Source organism: Equus asinus, chromosome 12 (genome assembly GCF_041296235.1).
Source record: "Equus asinus isolate D_3611 breed Donkey chromosome 12, EquAss-T2T_v2, whole genome shotgun sequence".
NCBI classification, from domain to species: domain Eukaryota; kingdom Metazoa; phylum Chordata; class Mammalia; order Perissodactyla; family Equidae; genus Equus; species Equus asinus.
In genome coordinates, this window is record NC_091801.1 from 16,599,751 (window position 1) to 16,608,684 (window position 8,934).

Here is an 8,934-nt window from a genome sequence, read left to right on the forward strand (position 1 = left end):
GGAAATAGAACTGATTCTTGTCAAATACATACTTTATGTAGGAGTCTGTGGTTTCAGAGAGCGGCTTGCTAGTCATGACCAGCCTGTGTATGTTCCATCTTCAGTAGTGTGTCTTACAGAGGGGCTGGAGAGTCTTACGGATGGTCCCCCGTTAGGCCTTTTGGAGGGGGTGGAGAGCATTGGTTTGTCTGGTTAGTTACTTCATTTGAAATTGACTAAAAGAGGTTCTACTAAGAAGCAGTGTGATAGCCTTCTTGATTGGGATCTTGATCTGCCACTTACTAATTGTACCACTTTAGTTAACTTAACCTCTCTATGCCTTAATTTTCCCCTTTGTAAACTAGAGATAGTAATATATGGTTGCTATAAGAAGTCAAGAATCTGTTCCTGTATTACACTTAGATAATTGAAGTAAATGCTAAATAGCACTATTACCATCTTTCACCAAACTAGAGAAGATTAAGATTCATGGATTCCTCCTGTTTGGAGTTATCGCCCCAGACACACACATATACCCACACCAATGCTCCAACACATACCCACTCACACCCCTCCATCAACACTGTTCCCTAGCTCTAAACCAAGGAGCCGCCAGAGAAAAAGCTAGGAGAAAGGCGGCCATTTAGGCCAAGGAGTCTTTAAGGCTTCCCACAATCTAGCCTAGCTCTGCATAGGTTTAAAGTTTCACTTTGGAGCCAATACCTCAGGAAATGTTCCTTTCCTTACTATTACGCTCTGCCCACATACCTCTCTCAGGGCTCTTGTGGGAAGGGTGGCTGTCTGGGGATAGAATTCACGTGCCACTGGATATGCTGATCAAACACTGTAGTAGCATTCCCCCGTTCCCAACAGAAGGCGTTATTGATCTTGCCAGTTAGGCTATTGTCATAAATGATAGCAGTCTATACAGCTCAATGAGCCAAAACATTACCCACAACCGCTTGCTGTCGTATTTTGAAGTCAAAATAGAACTGATCATCCTTCTCTCAAAGCCAGCTCTTTGCTCAGCTTATGTAAATGACACCCCTGGTCTTTCAGTTGCTCAGACCTCAAACCTCAGAGTCATACTGGATTTTCCTTTCCTGTCTCCTCAGATCACATCAGTCTGGAAGCCTTTGCCTCGACCACTGCAAGGTCTCTTGCATCCTTCTTTCCTTTCCCACTGTTGTTCCACAATAACGGGCACTTGACAGCACTCACCTGGAATTTGGCAGCAATCCCCTTAGCAGTCACCCCAGGTCTTCTCTCTCCCCTTTCATCCACCCTATACCGGAAGCTTCCTGAAACACAGCTTTGGCCATGCTACTTTTTTTGAGTAAAACGCAGAGCACTTTGTGGAATTTTATAGCCTATTATTATTGTCCTGTATGTATATCACAAATGTTAACTTTCCAGTCTTTCTTTACTGTTTAACTGACATCCAGCACATTTAATTTTTTTATAACTGATTTCTATTTTTGCCATTCTATATAATAAAGCATCTGTTTGGTCTTTTACTTCACTAAGCAAAAATGGCTTGATACATCTCACGACGTTTAGAGAGTATTTTCAAAATGATCTGACTTAAAAATATAAGTGGTTATGAATGCAAAATTTACTTAGGAGGACCAGTGTGAGTATTTCAAAAGGACAAGTTTTCTCCTGAGTAGCTGAAGGTCGTGATTTGTGCAATAAGGCAAATCTGGTCTGAATGCCCCTGGGTCCAAAGAAGCAAGGGTTTATGTGTTTACTGATAGTTCCTGATTCTCCTAAGCACTGGTACCCAGCTAGTTTGAGCTTCTAAAAGGAGGACACTGTATCCTCTACGTCTTTGTATCCTCAACAGCTAGTGCTAGGCATGTTGCTAGTAGGGACTCAATAGTTACACGTCACATAGTAAGAATCCAGTAGTGTTTGTTGAACGAATAAGTGTTTTCCAAGTGTGTTGGACCTATATATCTTAGACCTCTCCCATTCTTTCTCGAAGCCCTCTCCCATTCTTTCTGATAGCCCTCATGAGTTGGTCAAGTTCTGTGGATTTTGTCTTCTTTATTTCCAATACGACGTAAACTACAGGAGGGCAGGGACTTTGGGTGTCTCCTTTATTCCTGTATCCTCAACACCAGACAGTGACTGACACATAGTAGGCACTCCATGAGTATTTGGTGGATGAAGTCAATGCATATCACTGGAATCCATCCCATCTTCTCTTTCCCCACTGCTACTGGCAAAGTTCAACTTATTAGAGACACGTAGATTGAAGCTGAGAGCATGAAGTACCATCAACTGAGTTCTACAACCTAAAAAACTTTGTAAAGTTGAGCAAGCCACATACCCTCAGGAAGCTCAGCTTACTCATCTTCAAAATGTGAGCAAACTAAACTACTACTGTCTTACAAAATGTCAGGATATCTCACTCCGTTGTTTATGCTAAATTGTCTAATTTCTTGTTTTCTGGCTATGACCATGTAATCATCTTTAAAGACTCTGCTCAAGCATCACTTGCTCTATGAAGCCTTTCTTATCTCTCGTCTGCTCATCCTACTCGTTTATTTTCACCCCCAAACTCCCACATCATGTAAAACTGAACACACCTTTTTTACCGTCCCTTCCCTCTGTCATAGCATGGTAGCAAGTCACTGCTTTCATTTATTAGTACCAATGAGTCCCTTTATTGGAATACAAGTTCCTCATTATTAGCAATGTGCCTTTATAACCTCAGTAGCTAGTCTAGAATGGGCAATCGATAAATATGTGTATAACTAAAATGGTTTACATGTTAGGATATTTTTTCTGTTACCAGGTCTTCTTAGATTCAATCATACAGAAAAATAAACCTGAAATCTAAAATGTTTTACTTAATCAAAGTGCTTTAATAAGACTTTTCAGTTGGATGCTTATGTAACAATTGCACTAGGATGTGAAAGGGAAATAAAAACACATATATTAAATAAAGTATTATACAAAGATAAATGTCACAAATTTAGCTTAAGTCTATCAGGGAAGATTTATAAATGTCTGTGAATATATATAAAGCATAATAATTATCTATAATATTTACACACACAACCTTGCATTTATAAAAATGATTTGTTCACCTGAAAAGTACATAAACTATTTTTCTTCTTTTTTAAAAAAAATCATTGTTATAGCTTCAAGCGATAAATGTTACTGATGACTTTTAGCTCATTTTGGAGTCACTGAAAAAATAACATGTAGAGCTTTAGACAATCAATTGGTCCAGCTTCCAAAAAAATTTATCATTGTTCTTCACTACGTACTGAGTTGGTTTAAAATTCTCTAGCATAAATAGCCAAAACCCCCCTGTAACGTGGCCTGACTGTGCCTTACACACGTTGCAGGCATTAGTTGTGCTAAAATAATTTCCACTCCAAAATGTGCTGTCTGTATTCACAATGCTTTGTCTCTGCCGTTGAGTTTCCTCTGCTGTTGAAATCCTGCCCAGCTACAAAGACTGAAATATCACTTCTTCCATCTGGTCTTTGCAGACTTCCACAACTGGAGGTAAGCCCTACATTCTTCAAGGTGCCATAGGACTTTAGTTTTTCCTGTTATTACCATCAACTTTCTGTGATTCAGTGTTTCCCATAATAAAAATTACCTGGAATACTTGGGAACATATAGATATTGAACCAAAATCTTCAGGAAGGCCTGTAGGACTCTGCAGGCTTACTAAGTGCCCATGGGTATGTTATATTACAGGAAAAATTTGGAAAACACTGTTAATGTGCATTTTAGCCATTTGTGTAAATCTTATCACTTACTAGATTCATTTCAATGCCTTATTCATTCATTTTGAATTTAACCTTCCAACACGTCTCATGCAATGTTTTCTACGCATTAGCTGATTAATTAAAAAATTGTCTACTTGAATTCTAATTATCATATGTAGGGTATCCATTTTGTATGTATCTTAAATCCTACAACCAAAAATAGACATGAACAATAAAGACAAACAGATATTCCAGACACTGAGGTATAACATGTCATTTGAGAAACAGTGTGATGAATTTAGAGAGCACGGGGATCAGAGCATCCGGGTTTAGCTTCCAGATCTGTGGCTGATCAGTTGGTTATTTAGATGCTGTGATTTTAAGGCTGCTCATCTCTAAAACGAGGGTAGTAATATTTATATTTTCTACTCTATCAAATGAGACAAAGCATGTGAAATTGCTTTGTAATCACATAAATGCTAGTTATTACTATAGAACAAGCGTCTTTTGGAGGTTTATGAGTCCTAGGAGTTGCACGTTTAAGTCGGCTTGGATAGGGAATCAAGTCCTTCGAAAGAGAAAATGGAAAGGCAAAAGGGATCTTATTATATGGTCTGACTTTATCCATTTTTCTTGTCCTGCAGGAATCTCTCCAAATTGAAGGCCTCTTTGAAGATTGTGATGTTTACTACCTGGTGACGGAAAGATGCTTAGACTTTTCTGCTAACTCCCTTCGCAAAATATTGGCCCGATATCTGAACCAAAAATTTTACACCTTTCCAACGCTACATTTTAGTAATTTCCATCATGAAGTTCAAAGCCCACACGCCACTTTATGCAGCCCTTTCTCCTCTCCTCCTTACAAACCGAGTATTGGACACAGACATAATGCTACAGATTGGAGTGGCTGAATGTGTGTTAGCATTTTTAAGCTTATTAAAATAAGGGAGGATGGCAAGGACGGGGTTTAACATTCTTAGCATGGATTAATAAAAGCCCAAGGCCAGAAACTCATAGAAGAGGATCAGAAATTAACTTAAGCCGAGCAGGCTTTAAATAATACTAATGAATGTACTTAGTCTCAAAAAGAATTAATGCGTGGAAGCAGAGCTGTAAAGCCGTATAATTTAGTTGAGTAAGTTTGGCTTTAGGAATAAAAGGATATTTAAGCTTATCTGGCTAGACTGTGGAGGGAATCCTAGGCAGTAGGGAATATGTGATAGATGGATATGTGTAAAGATGACCCAGAACGGCTTATTTGCATTCAGGCTTCTGTTTTAATGCTGGAGGCTTACACGGACAGTCCAGACTAAAATAGTTAGATCACTGAATTCTTTTGTGGTGGGGATTGATGGTGGTGCAGATTAAGAAGACACATGCAACAGAAAAAGTTAGGGACTCTGGGAGAGTTGCCTGACTCAATGAGGCTTAAGCCTGCCCTGCTTGACTCAGAGCCTGGGAGCCTCAGGTATGGTCTAGAAGGGATCCTGCACCTGGCTGTAGTGAGTAGGCTGTGCCATTGGATATATGGAGGGTGCTGATTCTTATGGGTTTTTTGATTATAGAAAATGCCATCAAATGTCATGGTATTCTAGAGACAAGATTAAATTTTCTTTTCTTTTCTTTTTCCTTTTTAAAAATGAATTGAGAACTATTTCCTCCTCTTCTATTTTTGAAATTGCTTGAAAAAGGTTGGTGTTAATTCTTCTTTCAATGTTTGGTAGAATTCACCAGTGAAACCATTTGGTCCTGGACTTTTCTTTGGTGGTTTTGATTTCTGAGCCAACCTCATTACTTGTTATAGATCTATTTAGATTTTTTATTTATTCTTGGGCTGGTTTCGGATATTCATGTTTCTAGAAATTTGTCCATTTCATCTAGATTATCTAATTGGTTGGCATACACATGTTCATAGTGTTCTTTTATAATGCTTTTTATTTCTATAAGCAGTGTTAATTTATAATGTGACTACTGAGACGCACTCTGTGCAGTGTCTGCATATTCAATCATATGTTATGCTGAGATGTTGGTCACGCCATCTTAGACTGACCATGCCTGGAAATCAGAACTTACACGTTCTTTGTTAGCGCCTGGCTTCCTGGGACGTTCAAGTTAAGTTTTTCCATTTGGAGACAGAATATTCCTCTCCATCTCACCAAGCATGCGTGAAAAACTGAACCCCAGGACATTAGGTGGATGAGATGACATAATGTCGACATCCACCATATACGGGGCTCTTAGTATATTCTAGGCACCACACTAAACTCTTTATTTTATTTAATCTTCATCACTACTCACCAGGAAAGTTACTGCTTTTATCCCATTATTTACAAAGGCAGGCCTAACGAAGCTGAGCCTAATGAAATGGAGCCTAATGAAAGTTAAAAAAAGAAAAGCAAGACTTCTCCAAGATCACAGAATAAGGGGTGGACGTATGACTTGAACCCAGGTCTTTTGGTTACCAAGGTCTGTCCTTCCTTCTAACTGACTACACAGAAGTAACAGAAATTAGTCTCAGTGATTTTCCACAGTTCATGGAGATTTTGGCATTTATTCCTCATCAAGAGAGTAAGTTTCTCAAATTTCCCAATGACTAGGCTGGATTGAGAATGCATTTGAGCTATGATTATTTCCTGCTTACAAAAAGAGGAATGTCACAGAATTTTAAGGTTACTGAAGTGCTTGAGACATTCTGGAAAGAAGTAAAACTCTTTTATAGCCGAATAGCATAGTTATTACAAGGTAAGAAAGTTTATGAAGTTCTAAAAATTTCAACGTAGCACGAAACACATGAGGCAAAATTATAAAAACAAATATACCATATTTCAGTCTTTAATGACTCAGTAAGGTTTTTATTATTCCAAAGTGGATTTGCTTAGACCAATAAATCCAATAATCTATCTAAAACATTCTTTTCTTTTTTTTTTTACACCTAAGCAATGAAATAAACTCTACCTAAAGATGAATGTATTAAAAGAAGATAATAGCCTTTTTAAGGAGAAACTAAGAGAAGGCTCTTATGTTCAAAGTTATCAATGGCCTTACTGTAGATGGTGTACAAAATGATCTCTACTCTTTTTGGTATAAGGCTGGCAGTTTTATAAGCCTTAGAGCTAATAACCTTACTAGATAGCACACACTTGATCTCACAATCGAGGGGAAAAGGATGGTTGCAATAAAAAATCCAGGCCTGTCATAATTTGGAACATTTTGTGCCTGATTTTTAGTCATCACCATATCATTTAAATGTTAGATTTATCATGCATGCTCAAAATGATAATGAAATAGCTAAAAAAGTATTATAATCTGGCATCAAATTAAGGGCTAGTAATGATAAGACGAAAACATATACCTGAGAAAACACAAAGGAAAAAATACCTCTGTTACAATTTTAGGCTTCATAATCTAGTACTTAATGAAATTTCTCTCTTAGAGCAGATGGGAGACAATTACATTTTTATAATATATATATATATATAAAACTCTTATACTTTTCCTCCAAATGGTTGTAAACCTAATCAGGAGAGCAGATAAACTGCTCTAAGCAGATATTGATGATGATGGAACTTTGTTCTGTCAACTGAATATGGTGCAGTAAAACACTGCCTTCTCAAATGTTATTATTGGAATTCCTTCCGTATGAATTATTCTCCATACAACACCTCTTCTCAGGAATCACAGAACATAAATGATGGTAACTAGGTAGAAGGAAATAAATTTTTCCCAGAAAAATTCTCCCTTGGAAATTCTTCATGCTTTCTCTGTTCTTATGGTTCCTGAGAATATATGGTATATAGCTTAGTTAATCATGGTTAAAACAGTGATTCTGAACTCAGACTGTCCGGTTTGAGGCCTGTGTTTACTACCAAGGTGTGATCTTGAGAAGGTCCCTTAGTCTCTCTCTTTCTCTGTTTTTTCATCTGTAAAAAAAAGAGACAATAAAAATTACTACATAGAATTGTTGTGAGGATTAAATGAATTACGTAAAATTCTTGGAACCTCACCCAGCACATGGTAAGCACCCAAAGATATTACCTGTCATTATAATTTCTAAACTACCTCATTAATCTTCCACTAAGGGGCTGGCCTGGTGACGCAGTTGTTAAGTTCACACATTCTGTTTCGGCGGCCTGGGATTTGCTGGTTTGGATCCCAGGAGTGGACATGGCACTGCTTGGCAAGCCATGCTGTGGCAGGCATCCCACATATAAAAAGCAGAGGAAGGTGGGCATGAATGTTAGCTCAGGGCTAGTCTTCCTCAGCAAAAAAAAAAAAAACAAAAAAAACAAAGAGGAAGATTGGTAGCAGATGTTAGCTCAGGGCTAATCTTCCTCAAAACAAAAAAAATCTTCCACCAAGTCTCCCTGGTGCCAATCTTACCTCTCTTCCACCCATCACCCATAACTGACTACAGGATCTTTCTGTCAGAAGGTCATTACCAGGTAACCTCTCTTTGATGGACATTTATATTTTACCTTTTTTTGTACTACTTTAAACATTACTGTAACAAGCATCACAGTGTATGTCTTCTAGAGCACATGTTGAGCATAGGTACATATACCTCTAAGTAAATTTCCAGTTTATAAGACACGAATATCTTCCCGGCACTCCCTATTGTCTACTTAATTTTTCTTCACAGCATTTATCTTTGTCTAACACATATTTTTCACATACACATATATCTTTTATATATGTACATATTTTACATATACATATAAAATATTTTACTTATTCATTTCCTTTATTTTCTGATTTTTTTTTTCTCAATGGAATACATACTCCAAGGGCAAAATTTTTTATCTGTTTCATTCAATACAGGCAAGATGTGTGATGGAAAATATTACAGCATCATGCAGTGTAGATGTAAAAGTCAGAATTGACTGGGGAAGTGTGAAAGCCCAGAATCCTTCAGAGGAGGCTACGCAGTCTCTCATCGTTCTCTCATCATCTCACAGAAAGGCATTCAAGACACTTCTGTACGTATCATAGGGCGGCACTCCATAGGATGAAGCCTGGTCCCTTGTCATGTCTTTCATAGTGAGAATAGCCTCATGTATGTCTACTCGTCAACACCCAGGGCTCTGGCCCAGAAGCCTGAGTAGAGGCAGTTGTCTGATAGCACCAGGTGTTGGCACCTGACCAGCTCATGAGAAGAGGCTTCAGGCTGAAGGTGGAGGGAGGCCCCTCACCGCTATTCCCATGGAAAGTTGAGTTCAGGGGC